Genomic DNA, 16,042 nt, shown 5'->3' on the forward strand with positions numbered 1-16,042 from the left:
ACATGAAATAAAAAAATTACCAGGGGCACACATAGCATGTGGCTACCCTGGAGAGGAAGGGAAGGCCAGAGAAGGCCTTAGAGCAGGGGGTCAAATAAAGCCCTAAACATAGGAGGGAGTTTGGTGTGAGGTTTGGGAGGCGGGGATGTTGTGTAACCTTGAAGTCGGGTGGCCCTGTGACCAAGGGGAGAGGGTTGGAGCTTGGAAATCAGCCCACAGAGACCTCCAAGGGTCCCATGTTACTGCTTCTAAACCATCTTCTCTGTCCTTTGAGATTTTTGCAGCTGCCTGCCTTGAGGGGCCACAGTCACCTCTACGTATAGACAGGCTTTATCCCCATGTGAGTGAGAGGCTTCCACAGAAATCTGCCCAAGGGTCAGTCTGTGGGCATCATAAGGGGAAGGGGCACTAAGGAAAGAGAAGCAAGGGGCCGGGCGCGGTGGCTCACGCATGTAATCCCAGCACTTTGGGAGGCGGAGGCGGGCGGATCACGAGGTCTGGAGATGGAGACCATCCTGGCTAACACGGTGAAACCCCGTCTCTACTAAAAACACACAAAATTAGCCGGGCGTGGTGGCAGGCGCCTGTAGTCCTAGCTACTCAGGAGGCTGAGACAGGAGAATGGCGTGAACCCGGGAGGCGGAGCTTGCAGTGAGCTGAGATCCGGCCACTGCGCTCCAGCCTGGGCCGCGACAGAGCGAGACTCCGTCTCAAAAAAAAAAGAAAGAGAGAGAGAGAGAGAAGCAAAAACAGGCCTATGTCCTCGGTTCCCACGGCTGGAAGTGTGACAGCCATTCCTTAAGGAGGTCCCAAACTGTGGGACCTAGGCTGTTGCTACAAACAGGAATGGGGGGATGACCAATGGCTCCTCTTGCCTTGATAACTAACAATCCGCTCCCCAGAGGTCAAACTTACCACCACTAGTTTGTAATAGAACCAGTCATTAATTGACCCCTTCCCTAACTTCCTCCTGATTTATTTACCCACTATTTAGGACAAAAAAAAAAAAAAAAAAAAAAAAAGATGTATAGAATATTCTTGTGTGCCTCTGATTCACCAAGGAGTTAATCGAGGACTTAATTTGAAACCAGGGGCCCTAGGTTCTAGCCCTTTATTAGGAGGTAACAATATGATTCTAGTACTGCTCTCTTCAAAGCACGAAAACAACAATAATAGCAACAAAACAATATGATTCCAGGTATGTCTCTCTGGACCTTTGTTTCTCCTTAAGCAAAACGTTGGGGGGAATTTAATGAAAGCTATCCAAATTCAACTAAAAGCTCCAGGCTGGGCTCAGTGGCTCAGGGGCTGGGCGCCATGGCTCAGGCTGGGTGCGGTGGCTCACGCCTGTAATCCCAGCACTTTGGGAGGCCAAGGCAGGTGGATCACCTGAGGTCAGGAGTTCAGGACCAGCCTGACCAACAGGGAGAAACCCCGTCTCCACTAAAAATACAAAATTAGCTGGGCGTGGTGACGTATGCCTGTAATCCCAGCTACTCAGGAGGCTGAGGCAGGAGAATTGCTTGAACCCAGGAGGCGGAGGTTGCAGCGAGCTGAGATCATGCCATTGCACTCCAGTCTGGGTAACAAGAGGGAAATTCTATCCCCCTCCCCCTCCAAAAAAAAGCTCTACAAGTCCTCCAGATGTGCATTTATGATTCTGGGAATTAGTACATTTTTTGTTTGTTTGTTTTTTGGGGTATTTTTTGTTTTTTTGTTTTTTTTTTTTTTTTGAGATGGAGTCTTGCTCTGTCACCCAGGCTGGAGTGCCGTGGCGCGATCTTGGCTCACTGCAAGCTCCACCTACCAGGTTCATGCCATTCTCCTGCCTCAGCCTCCTGAGCAGCTGGGACACAGGCGCCCGCCACCATGCCTGGCTAATTTTTTGTATTTTTAGTACAGATGGGGTTTCACCATGTTAGCCAGGATGGTCTCGATCAATTCTGGGAATTAGTACATTTAACAGTAGTTAAGAACGGCAAATTATGGAGCTAAATAGGTATGGCCTCAATCCCTAGTTACTTAACCTCTCTGAGCCTCTGTTCCCCATCTGTAACCACTGGAGGCTGTGGTAAGGAGTAAGCCAGCTGTCTGTGATGTGCTTAGCACCATGATTCAATAAACGGTAGCAAATGTTGTCATTTATATTGTTGGGGGATGCAGAGGACTAGAGAGACAAGTATGGGTAAATATAGGAGGATATTTATTTTAAGGTGAGCACTAGCTCAGTGGATTCACATTTAAAAAGCTGAGCCCCAAACAAAGACAGAGTTTAGCTTATACAGGCTGGTATACAAGAACAAAACAAAGGCAGTAAATTATAAAGTGACAAGTCACATAATTTATGGCATAACTACTGACTTGGCATAACTTATGGCCTTGTATAGCTAGTGGCCTTCCAGCTGCGTTGAAAGAAAAACAGGAACTTATAAATCTTATAAATATATAAATATAAGCTTATAAATATAAGCATTGGCAAACATAGTCATAACTAATAGTTCAGTACAGGAGAGACAGTAAAGGAATTTTTTTTTTTTCTTTTAACCTTGCTCGGTGTGTCTCGAGCTTATTTTTGCAGGCTAGGTCACGACAACCTGTCTATAGCCTTGTTTGCAGTAGAGGAAAACTTGTGTTTCTCACTTAACCCTTACTTTTCTTGGAGTGAATAAATGCAGTATTTATTTTTCCTTAAATTTCTGCCTCAGTCTCCCCCTTTGATGCTTTTTATAAACAAGATTTTAATAGAAAGCATCCCTATTGTTTGATTTTTTTATGAAAGAGCAGGTCTTCTTTTTTAGGCACAGGCTGATATTCACAGAGCCATTAGCTGAGTGGTAGTTTGCCTAGTTACGATTGCTTTTTATAGTTGATTGGATGCTTTAATAAGGAGGGGCAAGAGGCAAGAGAGTATTAACCAAATTCCTGGTAGGGCTAGAACTACTCCTATTAAGGTTTTGAATCCACTGAAGGAGGAAAACCAACTTCCAAAGAGAGAATTAGAAGTCCACCCCTTCCAAGTTTGGACTGGAACATGGGCTGATTTTTTTTATTTTTGCAGTTATTTTCTTTTTTTTTTTTTTTTGAGACGGAGTCTCACGCTGTTGCCCAGGCTGGAGTGCAGTGGCGCGATCTCGGCTCACTGCAAGCTCCGCCTCCTGGGTTCACGCCATTCTCCTGCCTCAGCCTCCTGAGTAGCTAGGACTACAGGCGCCCGCCACCACGCCCGGCTAATTTTTCGTATTTTTAGTAGAGACGGGGTTTCACTGTGGTCTCGATCTCCTGACCTTGTGATCCGCCCGCCTCGGCCTCCCAAAGTGCTGGGATTACAGGCTTGAGCCACTGCGCCCGGCCTTTTTTTTTTTTTTTTTTTTTGAGACGGAGTCTCGCTCTGTCGCCCAGGCTGGAGTGCAGTGGCCGGATCTTAGCTCACTGCAGGCTCCGCCTCCCGGGTTTACGCCATTCTCCTGCCTCAGCTTCCCGAGTAGCTGGGACTACAGGCGCCCGCCACCTTGCCCGGCTAGTTTTTTGTATTTTTTAGTAGAGATGGGGTTTCACCGTGTTAGCCAGGATGGTCTCGATCTCCCGACCTCATGATCCACCCGTCTCGGCCTCCCAAAGTGCTGGGATTACAGGCTTGAGCCACCGCGCCCGGCCTGCAGTTATTTTCATAATAGCTTTCCCATAGTTATTAATTTTTAGGCAGTAATTAGTTAAACTTTTTATATACTTCTCCTTCCTGGGCTAGGAGGTAGTTTAAAGCTAATCTATTTTGGTAGATGGTATTTTTTATTTTCGTGGCTTGCTGGGCAGTAAATCCAGTGCATTTGCTGTTTCATTAGTGTTGATTTTAAGTACTGCCTGCAACCTTATGATGCAGCTAAGCATGTAAATTGGGATGCAGTATCCCCATGACCCATCTTGTGCCTAGCTGGCCCATAGTATTGAATTATTCTTTCGGGGGGCCAATCTGTGTCTTTTTAATGTTATATTTTTATATCTTTTTTTATGTCTATATTTCTTTTGTGTTTTTTTTTTAAATTTTTATTATAGACAGGATACCCTAAAGTTTTTCCTTGTTGCAGTGGGAGTAAGAAGAAAGATGGCCTAATTGTTCCGAGTACACAAGCCCCTGTCCATTTGGCTGGCAACTGTCGGTAGGCCCATGGCCCACAGATCCAGTAGAGACCAGAAGGTGCTTGCCAGGTATTTGGAGCTTTAGGCTGATACTAGGTGTGGTTTAGAGAAGAGAAATGAATGAATGGATTTGAATGAGGGGATTTGGAGTTATCTTTGCCCCGCCACAAAGTTTTCCTTAGTGTTTCATTACAATATTGCTGTCCTAAGCAGGTTAGTTCTCCTACCAGGTCTGTAAAAGCCTTTCCCCAGTGAGTGACACAGTATCTTTCGATAATAGAAGTTTTTAGGAGCCAGATGCTTGAACTTATGGGCGTCAGTTCGGGGTCAGAGTAAAATTATTTTGTGGCATTAACTTTTTTGCTTCCTAAGGCCATTGGTCTCCCATATTAGTTCCTCCACAAACATAACATGAGGAAATGCCTAGGCTGCCAGCAATGTTTTCAGCCAGCTGAGCAAACAAGTTTTTGGCTAAAGGACGAGGCTCTGGTAACTTTTGGTCTACATGCTTATAGAATTATTTAAAGACTCAGAACTGGTGCTGGGCCGGACGGGTCCGGGTTTCTGTGTTGATAACATGTTTGCTGGGTATGTGTGTATAGACACATGTGGGGTAACCTGCAGACATATAGGTAGGTCTGGCCTTAGAATGGTGAAATTCACAGGATTACAGGTTTTTGTTTTACAATCTGGTTTTACCAGCATTTCGGTTAGGATAATTGGCCTTTGTTGTGTGCTAGGGCGTCATGATATGCAATACCGACAATCTTTTTCTGGGGTCCCAGGGGGACAAGGTGACATGCATACATATTTGTCGTCATTTTTATAGTATCTTTTTAAAGGTAGGTTACCACAGATGGGTGAGTCTAGGTATGCTACCTGACAAGCATCAAAATATAGAGAAATAGGCCCTAGGTAAAAGGGAGAGACCTTGGTTTGGTTTAAGAGGGGACCACCCTTTGACGCTGCATGGATTTCAAACCATTTACCAGGTGAAAACTTGGGGTCATAACATACATAGATTGGTTATTTCCTGGGTCACAAATTGATTAGGTGGTCTGATTATAAGTACAAGTTCCTAAGCGAGTCCCTGTATGCTCATAATAAGTATGGTACAATAGAGTTTTAGTTATACTGTTTCCTGACCAGGTAGTATGTGTACAGTGGGGACACCCTTCTATAGGTGCTTCTTCTACCATGGTTAAGACAGCAAAACAATGTACAGAATTGTTCTGTAACAATGTACAGAACAGCAAAACAATGTACAGAATATTTATATTCAGGAAGGACAGAAGAGGTCTTTACCTGGGGGAGGAGATTGAGCAGAGCGACAGAACAATAGGAAAATAGTATTACAAGGAAAGCTATTAGTTCTAAGATTTCTAACCACATTTACTTGCTTGATGAGTCCTCAAGCTTTGGCCGTGCATAGACTAGTCAGCTTCTGGAGTGACCAGAGCAGAGCGGTCATCTTTAGCAGCAGCGTGGTCTCATCTCAGGATCAGCCGGGTTAGATGATCTGGGTCCTGCTGACTGGTCCACTTGTCCTGAGCTGCTGGTTTTAGCCAACTGTGGTGGATCCAAGGTACAACACCTGCAACTTTAACAGCAGTGGGAGTGGACAAGATTACAGTATACAGCCCATGCCATTTGGGTCCTAGAGAAGTTGGATTCCACTTTTTAACCCAAACAGAGTCTCCAGGTTTAAAGGGGTGTACTGGGTCTGCCAGCCTTATAGGCATTCTTTCTCGTACCCAGCCATGGACCTCTTGCATGGCTATTTCTAACGCCTGCATTTGCTTTCTTAAAGTTAATATCCATAGTTCCCGAAGATTACCTTTTATTTGACTTGTGACTGGGGGAGGCCGACCGAACAAAATTTCATAGGGTAAATACCCAGTTTGTTTGATAGGGGTGCACCTGACTCGGAGGAGGACCATAGGCAAGACCTGATCCCGTCTTAGATGAGTTTCTTGGCAATATTTCTTCAGTAGCTGCTTGAGTGTCCGGTTCATGCATTTTACTTTTCCTGAACTTTGTGGCCGATAGGCTGTGGGTAACTTCCATTTTATTTTTAATAGTCTTACTAAATCTTGCATTATTTCAGCTACAAATGCCGGCCCATTGTCTGATCCTAAAGTTAGAGGCAGTCCAAACCTGGAGATAATGTCTTTTTTTTTCTGAGACGGAGTCTCGCTCTGTCGCCCGGGCTGGAGTACAGTGGCGCGATCTCACCTCTCTGAAAGCTCCGCCTCTCAGGTTCACGCCATTCTCTTGTCTCAGCCTCCCGAGTAGCTGGGACTACAAGCACCTGCCAACACGCCCGGCTAATTTTTTTGTATTTTTAGTAGAGACAGGGTTTCACCGTGTTAGCTAGGATGGTCTCAATCTCCTGACCTTGTGATCCGCCCGTCTCAGCCTCCCAAAGTGCTGGGATTACAGGCGTCAGTACTTTAGTCACTTCTCGTGGTTTTTCTGTCCTGGTGGGGAAAGCCTCAACCCATCCTAGAAAGGTGCAAATAAGCACTAGCATATACCGATAGCCTCCGGCATGGGGCAGTTCAGTAAAGTCTATAAGTAAGTTTTTACAAGGCATGGCTCCTATTTCCTGAATTCCTGGGGGCCATGTGGGCACAGGTTAAACATTGTTTACAGATGGCTCGAGTGATGGCAGAGAGCCGTGGCACATAGAAATGACATTTTAATAACATTTTTAGTGCCGTTTTTTTCATATGAGTTCCTTGATGAATTTGTTTCACAAACTTATGAGCTAACATCTCCAGAATAACTAACTTTCCACTGAAGAATTTTCACCACCCTCCTTTAATATATTTTCCAGCTTCCTGGGCAAACCAGGCTCTTTCATTTGGAGTATAACGTGGGTCCTCTTGGAAAGGAGGTTCTGGGAGGAGAGGCATAGCTAAGGCTTTCTCTTTAAAATGCGGCATAATCATTGCTGCCTGCTTTGCCCCTCTGCCTTGCCTTTCTGTTTCCTTTGGCTTCTGGCGTCCCTGCCTTTTGGTGCCCTCTGCAGTGCATTACAGTTACTTTTTCTGGAGCCCATGCAGCCTCTAAAAGCTGTAGAATTTTTTCCTTGTACTTTATTTCTTTGCCTCCAGCTGTTAAAAGTCCTCTCTTTTTGTACATGGCTCCATGTGCATGCAATGTAGTAAAAGCATATTTAGAATCAGTGTGAATATTGACTTTTTTTTTTTTTTTTTTTTGAGATGGAGTTTCACTCTTATCGCCCAGGCTGGAGTGCAGTGGTGCTATCTCAGCTCACTGCAACCTCCACCTCCTAGGTTCAAGCGATTCCCCTGCCTCAGCCTCCCAAGTAGCTGGGATTGCAGGCATCTGCCACCATGCCCAGCTCATTTTTTGTATTTTTAGTAGAGACGAGTTTTCACCATGTTGGCCAGGCTGGTCTCAAACTCCTGACCTTGTGATCCGCCATCTCGGCCTCCCAAAGTGCTGGGATTACAGGCAGGAGCCACTGCGCCCTGCCAACATTGACCTTTTTGTCTTTTGCTAGCAACAGTGCTCTTGTCAAGGTTATTAATTCTGCCTTTTGAGCTAATGTTCCAGTAGGCAGACACTGAGCTTCTACTACTGAGTCTAACGTTACCACTGCATACCCGGCATGTCGAACCGCTTCTAGCACAAAACTGCTTCCATCTGTGAAGTACTCAACATCTGGGTCTCTGAGGGGTTGGTCCATAAGATCTTTTCAACTAGAGAATACCTCATCTACTGTTTTGACATAGTCATGGAGGGGAGCTCCTGGTTCAACTGGGAGCAGAGTAGCTGGGTTTAAGCTGTTCACTGTTTCTTTTTTTTTTTTTTTTTTTTTGAGACGGAGTCTCGCTCTGTCGCCCAGGCTGGAGTGCAGTGGCCGGATCTCAGCTCACTGCAAGCTCTGCCTCCCGGGTTTATGCCATTCTCCTGCCTCAGCCTCCCGAGTAGCTGGGACTACAGGCGCCTGCCACCTCGCCCGGCTAATTTTTTGTATTTTTTAGTAGAGACGGGGTTTCACTGTGTTAGCCAGGATGGTCTCGATCTCCCGACCTCGTGATCCGCCCGTCTCGGCCTCCCAAAGTGCTGGGATTACAGGCTTGAGCCACCGCGCCCGGCCCACTGTTTCTAAAATAATGTATGCGTTGTCACATGAAGCCGTTGGTACTGAATCATCCTCAAGTTTGACAACCAATGGTGTCTTCTTTGATCTGTCAAAGTTATAATTGAGTGCAGCACCCAGATGGTTAGCTGCTGTCCCAGAGTTAATTTACTAGCCTCTTGTACTAACAATATGGTGGCAGCTAATGCTTTAAAGCAAGGAGGCCATCCTAGCACCACAGAGTCCAGTTGTTTGGATAACTATGCCACTGGGCGATGCCATGATCCTATAACTTGAGTCAGAACCCCTATAGCCATTCCCTTTTGTTCATGAACATACAGAAAGAAAGGCTAGGTTATGTCTGGTAGTCCCAAGGCTGGGGACCGAGTTAAAGCTTCTTCGATCTGTTTGAATGCTATTTCCTGATTAGTTTCCCAAAGGAAGGGCTCTTTTTTCCCCCACTTTGTGGCTTCATATAATGGCTTAGACATCAGTGAAAAATTTGGAATCCAGTCTGCTGCCCCTAAAAATTCTCTTATTTGACATCAGGTGGTTGGGATTGGAAGCGCACACATGGCTTGCTTCTGCTCATTGCCAAGCCGGCGTTCCCCATGGCTCACTATGAAACCCAGATATTTAACCTCTGCATGGCAAATTTGGGTTTTTTTTTTTTTTTTTTTTTTTTCTGAGATGGAGTCTCACTCTGTCGCCCAGGCTGGAGTACTGCAGCGTGATCTCAGCTCACTGCAACTTCCGCATTCTGAGTTCAGGCAATTCTCCTCCCTCAGCCTCCTGAGTAGCTGGGATTACAGGCGCCCGCCACCGCACCTGGCTAATTTTTTGTATGTTTAGTAGAGATGGGGGTTTCACCATGTTGGCCAGGCTGGTCTTGAACTCCTGACTTCGTGATCCACCCACCTCGGCCTCCCAAAGTGCTGGGATTACAGGCGTGAGCCACCGCGCCCGGCCAAATTTGAGCTTTCTTTTTAGGTACGTTTCATAGGAGATGGTTGCTTTTCATAGGAGACGGAGGAGGTCTTGTGTTCCCTGAAAACAGTCCTCTCGGATTGGGGCCGCCAAAAGAAGGTCGTCTACTCACTGTAACAAGGCGCAGTTATCACTGGCAGGGTATAGGCCTTGAGGTCTGAGGCCAATGCTTCCCCAAAGATTGTGGGAGAGTTTTTAAACCCTTGTGGGAGCCTAGTCCAGGTGAGCTGTGTAGCTTCTTTGTACCATTGAAATGCAAAGATAGGCTGACTCACTGGTATGCTTTTCATGCCATCAGTATCCTTTTCATGCAAGAAAGCATCCTTTAAGTCTAAGACTGTAAACCAGGTAGCACTTGCTGAAATGAGTTCCATTAAACTGTATGGGTTGGATACCGCTGGATGGATGGTTACCGTGGCCCAGTTTACGGCACGTAAGTCCTGCATTGGTCTATATTCATCAGACCCCGGTCCTGGCAGTGGCTTTCGTACTGGCAAAAGTAGAGCATTCCCGGGCGACTGGCATTGGACTAAAATCCCATGTTTATAGAACCACTCTAAGTGTTTACAGACGCCCCATACAGCCTTTTGGGTAACTGGGTACTGACGAACCTGAACAGGAGCTGCTCCTGGTTTTAATTCTACTACTACTGGTGCATGATTTACAGCTAACCCAGGTGGGTTGTCCTTAGCCCATACTCCAGGAATTTCTTTAACTAACTGAAATAGTAATTTTTCTTCCTCTTGTGTATGAGGTTGCAATGGTGCCTGCAATTTCTTTTTATAAAGTCTCCACTCCTCAGCCTGCAGGATGGAAAGGGTTAACACCAGGGCCTCTGGGTGAGTCAGATTTAAAGTCATACCTCCCTGTGGGCCAAAGTAATCTGTGTTTGCAGTTTTTGGAGTAGGTCTCACCCTAATAAGGGAACTGGACATTTTGGGAGGTATAGGAATTTATGCTGGACTTCTCATCCTCCTACAACACACCTCCTTGGCCGGCAGAATAGCCTCCTCTCTGAGACTCCAGTAGCCCCTACAATAGTTATATAGTTTTAATGGCCCTATGGGTTGAGTTACTACAGAGTGTTCAGCCCCAGTATCTACCATAAAGTCCATCAATTGGCTTCCAACTTTTAATGTGACCATAGGCTCCTGAAGGCCCAATGAGAAGGAGTGTGGTCTGTCCTAGTCCTCATATCTTTCAGCCCCTGCCAGCCCGATCAGATCAGTATCTGGGTCCACTATGGTGTGGCAGCCCCTGGCTGGTGGCCTCTTTGTCTCACGGCCTTGGTCATTTCTCTCATTGCCTTATGGACATTTATTCTTCCAGTGTCCTTTCTTTTTGCATTGTGCATATTGATACTTCTCTAACCTCGGTCAGCTCTCAAATCCTTGTCTTGGCCTCTTCCACATCCATGTCCACATCCTCATCCTCTCACATTGCTGGTCTCTCTCTCCATGAGGGCTGCTGCTAACAGATCGGCTTTCTTTTTAAGCCTCTGATCTGCTTCCTTCTTTGCCTCCTGGTCACGGTTAACATACGCTTTGGTGGCTACTTCTTTTTTTTTTTTTTTTGTTGAGACAGAGTCTCACTCTGTCACCCAGGCTGGAGTGCAGTGGTGCGATCTTGGCTCACTGCAAGCTCCACCTCCCGGGTTCACGCTCTTCTCCTGCCTCAGCCTCCCAAGTAGCTGGGACTACAGGTGCCCGCCACCACACCCGGTTGATTTTTTTGTATTTTTATTAGAGACAGGGTTTCACCATGTTAACCAGGATGGTCTCGATCTCCTGACCTCGTGATTCGCCTGCCTCGGCCTCCCAAAGTGCTGGGATTACAGGTGTGAGCCTTTGGTGGCTACTTCTATAAGCTGGGTGGCATTCATGCCTGCGAAACCTTCTAGTTTCTGAAGATTTTGCTTTATGTCACTCTGGGCCTGTCCTACAAATGATGTATTTACCATACACTGATTTTCAACAGCCTCAGGGTCAAATGGGGTGGAAAGCCCATATATCTCAGAGTCTTTCATAAAACTGGCTAGGGCTCCCATCACTTCCCTGAAGCACCCCTGAGATCTTTTCTTACTGACTGCCTTTTTTCCACCATCCCTTAGCCCTTTCAGAAGTGTCTTTCGGTACCTCTGCAAACCCTGAAACTGGGTCGCATCTTCTGGGTCCCAGCTGGGATCTTGGTCTGGGAACTGGCCCTGAGCGTATGCCTGAGTATTCACTGTGTCTACTGGTGCGTGGGCTTCTAGCCAGCGGACAGCTGCCTGGGTTACTCTTCTGCGGTCCTCAGCGTTAAACAGCGTGAGAAGAAGCTGCCTGCAGTCTGGCCAGGTTGGATCGTGTGTCAGAAAGATGGACTGCATCAGATCTATAAGAGCTTGGGGCTTCTCTTTATAGGAGGGAGTATGGTGTTTCCAGTTTAAGAGATTAGTGGTTGAAAAGGGCTGATAGATGAAAGTCTGCTGCCCCCCTTGGACTTGGCCTTGGTCATCATAATAAATGGGTCCTCCCGTCTCTCTGAGAGGCATTTGCAAGCTCGAGCACGGCCAGATCTGAGACGCCCTGCTTGACTATCTTGATTCCTTCCCTGGCCTCTCAAGGCTCTGATTCTTCCCTTTGGGGTGAAACTTGGGGTGTGCTAGCTCCAGAATTTGGTTCCTGGGGGGCTGTTGACCTCAGTAAAGGTGGGTAGGCTGGGACATATGGAGGAGGAATCTCTATTCCTTCTGGTAGCTCCTGCAGAGCCTTTCTTGCTCCCTCTGGGACTTCTCCTTTAACTCTGTATCTGCTGGCTAAGTTGCTCTTTCACTTCTGGCTCAGCTTGGGCCACAGGTGTTTTGTAATGAGCTGCTAAACAGGGCCGGATCCAGACTGGTCTTATTTGTACTATATTTAACCATGAGTTAATGTAAGGAAATTGATCTTGATGCCCAGCCTGTCCTCCGACCCCTGTCACCACCCTAAATACACGGCCAATTATTTCCCTGTCTATAATTCCTTCGGTCAGCCATCCAACTCCAAAACAAGGCCATTCTAATTCACAGAGAGTTCTCAACCTTTGGGGGGTCAGCATAACTCCATAATCCCCTGCAAAACCTTTCTTAGAGTTTTGTAACCTGCACTCCAATGGAATGGGTTTTGATGACTTTCCTCCTATATCCTCCCTTTATGATGCAGCATACTCATTCTTCCTTTTGCCTCAGACCAACCAGACCTTCTCCTATTACGGGAGTTTTCAGACACCACCTGCCTTTGGAGAGGTTCTTATTCCCACCACAACTCTGAGCTGTGGGGCAGCTCCTGTTAGCCACATGTAGTTCGCCACTAGTCCAGGTTGGCCCCACACTTCGCTTGGAGCACACAGTTCACGCTAAGAGATCTGTGACTCCCCACATCACTCCCCACATTGGTTTCTCCCAGAACCGTCTCTCACACACTTTCACACACCTCCCTGCTCCCAGTTCCTGTGTTCCTAATTGGGGTGGTGAGCCACTCTCGCCGCCTCCAGTTTCCTTTTCCTAACCAACTTAGCGAGCCACTCTCACGTCCTGTGTCAGTTGGGGCTTGAGTTTCATCTGAATTGGTGAGCCATTCTTGCCACCCCTAACCTCTGTGGGTCAGACTACCAGTTACACCCTGGGAAGTGATCAGGCGCCCCTTCCGTCCTTATGGGACGGGTCCTGCCTTGGGCCCCAATACCTTACCGCAGTTTCTGAAGCATGCTGTTTCTGGAATTGTCCTGTAGCCCCTCTCAGGTTCCATTGCACTGCTGGGTAGGGGTGCCAGATCACAGGAGAGCTAATTTCCCCTCCAGGCTGAAGTTATCCTGGTGGTGCCTGGGGTCACAGGTCTTCCCTGGCCCACGGCTCCAGCCCCATAGGCAAAGGAGACAGTACATCTGCCGTCTCCACTCCTCCTGGCTGGCTTACCAAGAAACGTTGCGGAATGCAGAGGACTAGAGAGACAAGTATGGGTGAATATAGGAGGATATTTATTTTAAGCTGCACACCAGCTCAGTGGATTCACATCCAAAAAGCTGAGCCCCAAACAAAGACAGAGTTTAGCTTATATCAGCTAGTATACAAGAGCAAAACAAAGGCAGTAAATTATACAGTGACAAGCTCATGTAATTTATGGCATAACTATTGACTTGGAATAACTTGTGGCCTTGTATAGCTAGTTGGCCTTGCAGCTGCATCAAAAGAAAAACAGGAACTTACAAATTTTACTAAATAAACTGGCTGGGTGCAGTGGCTCACACCTGTAATCCTAACACTTTGGGAGGCTGAGGTGGGCGGATCACGAGGTCAGGAGATCGAGACCATCCTGACTAACACAGTGAAACCCTGTCTCTTCTAAAAATACAAAAAAATTAGCTGGGCATGGTGGCGGGTGCCTGTAGTCCCAGCTACTCAAGAGGCTGAGGCAGGAGAAAGGTGTGAACCCGGGAGGCGGAGCTTGCAGTGAGCCAAGATTGCACCACTGCACTCCAGCCTGGATGACAGAGTGAGTCACTGTCTCAAAAAAAAAAAAAAAAAAATTTACCAAATATAAGCATTGGCAAACATAGTCATAACTAATAGTTCAGTACAGGATAGACAGCAACGGATTTTTTTTTTCTTTTGACGTTGCTCCGGGGTGTCTGGAGTTCATTTTTGCAGGCTAGGTCACCACAACCTGTCTATAGCCTTGCTTGCAGTAGAGGAAAACTTATGTTTCTCACTTAACCCTTACTTTTCTTGGAGTGAATAAATGCAGTATTTATTTTTGCTTGAATTTCTGCCTTGATATTATCTAGATAAAGATTGTCCTGTTTCTCTGACTACTTCATAAGACAGGCAAATTTTCACAAATTTAAAGGATACATTGTGGAAGGTCTGACTTAAAATAAGGCCCTTGTGGGCATCCTAGAAATTTATCTAGAATGGTGGCCCTCAAACTTTAGCATCCATCAGAATTAGTTGGAGTGCTGGCCCCACCCCATTGCTGATTTTTGTAGGTCTGGGGTGAGGCCCAAGAATGTGCATTTCTAACAGTTACTATGTGATGCTGATGCTGTTGGTTTGGGGAAAACATTTTGAGAACCATTGACCTTTTAGATAGTCGTAGTGGTGAATATGGTGGTGGTGGTGATGGTGGTGACAGTGGTGGTGGTGAAGATGGTGGTGGTGGTGAAGGTAATGTTGGTGGATGGTAACAGTGGTGGTGGTGATGGTGGTGACAATGGTGATGGTGGTGGTATTGATGTTGGTGATGGCCGTGGTGGTTATGTTGGTGGTGGTGGTGGTGGTGACAGTGGTAGTGGTGGGGATGGTGATGGTGGTGACAGTGATGGTGGTGACGGTAGTGGTGATGGCATTGATATTGGTAATGATAGTGGTATTGTTGATGGTGGTGTTGATGGTGATAATAGTGGTAGTGGTGGTGACACTGGTGGTGGTGATGGTGGTGACAATGGTGATGGTGGTGGTATTGATGTTGGTAATGGGCATGGTGGTTATGTTGGTGGTAGTGATGATAATGGTGGTGGTGGTGGTGACAGTGGTGGTGGGGATGGGGATGATGGTGACAGTGATGGTGGTGACAGTGATGGTAATGGCATTGATATTGGTAATGATGGTGGTATTGTTGATGTTGGTGGTATTGATGGTGTTAATAGTGGTAGTGGTGGTGACAGTGGTGGTAGTGATGGTGATGGTGGTGACAGTGATGGTGGTGACAGTGATGACAGTGGTGATGGTAATGGTGATGGCATTGATATTGGTTTTTTTTTTTTTTTTTTTTTTTTTTTTTTTTTTTTTTTTTGAGACGGAGTCTCGCTCTGTCGCCCAGGCTGGAGTGCAGTGGCGCAATCTCGGCTCACTGCAAGCTCCGCCTCCCGGGTTCCCGCCATTCTCCTGCCTCAGCCTCCTGAGTAGCTGGGACTACAGGCGCCCACAACCGCGCCCGGCTAATTTTTTGTATTTTTAGTAGAGACGGGGTTTCACCGTGGTCTCGATCTCCTGACCTTGTGATCCGCCCGCCTCGGCCTCCCAAAGTGCTGGGATTACAGGCGTGAGCCACCGCGCCTGGCAGCATTGATATTGTTAATGGTGGTGGTGATGGTGATAATAGTGGTAGTGGTGGTGACAGTGGTGGTGGTGATGGTGATGATGGTGACAGTGATGGTGGTGACAGTGATGACAGTGGTGACGGTAATGGTGATGGCATTGATATTGGTAATGGTAATGGTATTGTTGATGGTGGTGGTGTTGATGGTGATAATAGTGGTAGTGGTGGTGACAGTGGTGGTGATGGTGATGGTGGTGACAGTGATGGTGGTGACAGTGATGACAGTGGTGACGGTAGTGGTGATGGCATTGATATTGGTAATGATGGTGGTATTGTTGATGTTGGTGGTGGTGATGGTGATAAAAGTGGTAGTGGTGGTGACAGTGGTGGTGATGGTGATGGTGGTGACAGTGATGGTGGTGACAGTGATGACAGTGGTGACAGTAATGGTGATGGCATTGATATTGGTAATGATGGTGGTATTGTTGATGTTGGTGGTGGTGATGGTGATAATAGTGGTAGCAGTGGTGACAGTGGTGGTGATGGTGATAGTGGTGACAGTGATGGTGGTGACAGTGATGACAGTGGTGACGGTAATGGTGATGGCATTGATTTGGTAATGATGGTGGTATTGTTGATGCTGGTGGTGGTGATGGTGATAACAGTGGTAGCGGTGGTGACAGTGGTGGTGATGGTGATGGTGGTGACAGTGATGGTGGTGACAGTGATGACAGTGGTGACGGTAGTGGTG

This window comes from Macaca nemestrina, chromosome 4 (genome assembly GCF_043159975.1).
Source record: "Macaca nemestrina isolate mMacNem1 chromosome 4, mMacNem.hap1, whole genome shotgun sequence".
NCBI classification, from domain to species: domain Eukaryota; kingdom Metazoa; phylum Chordata; class Mammalia; order Primates; family Cercopithecidae; genus Macaca; species Macaca nemestrina.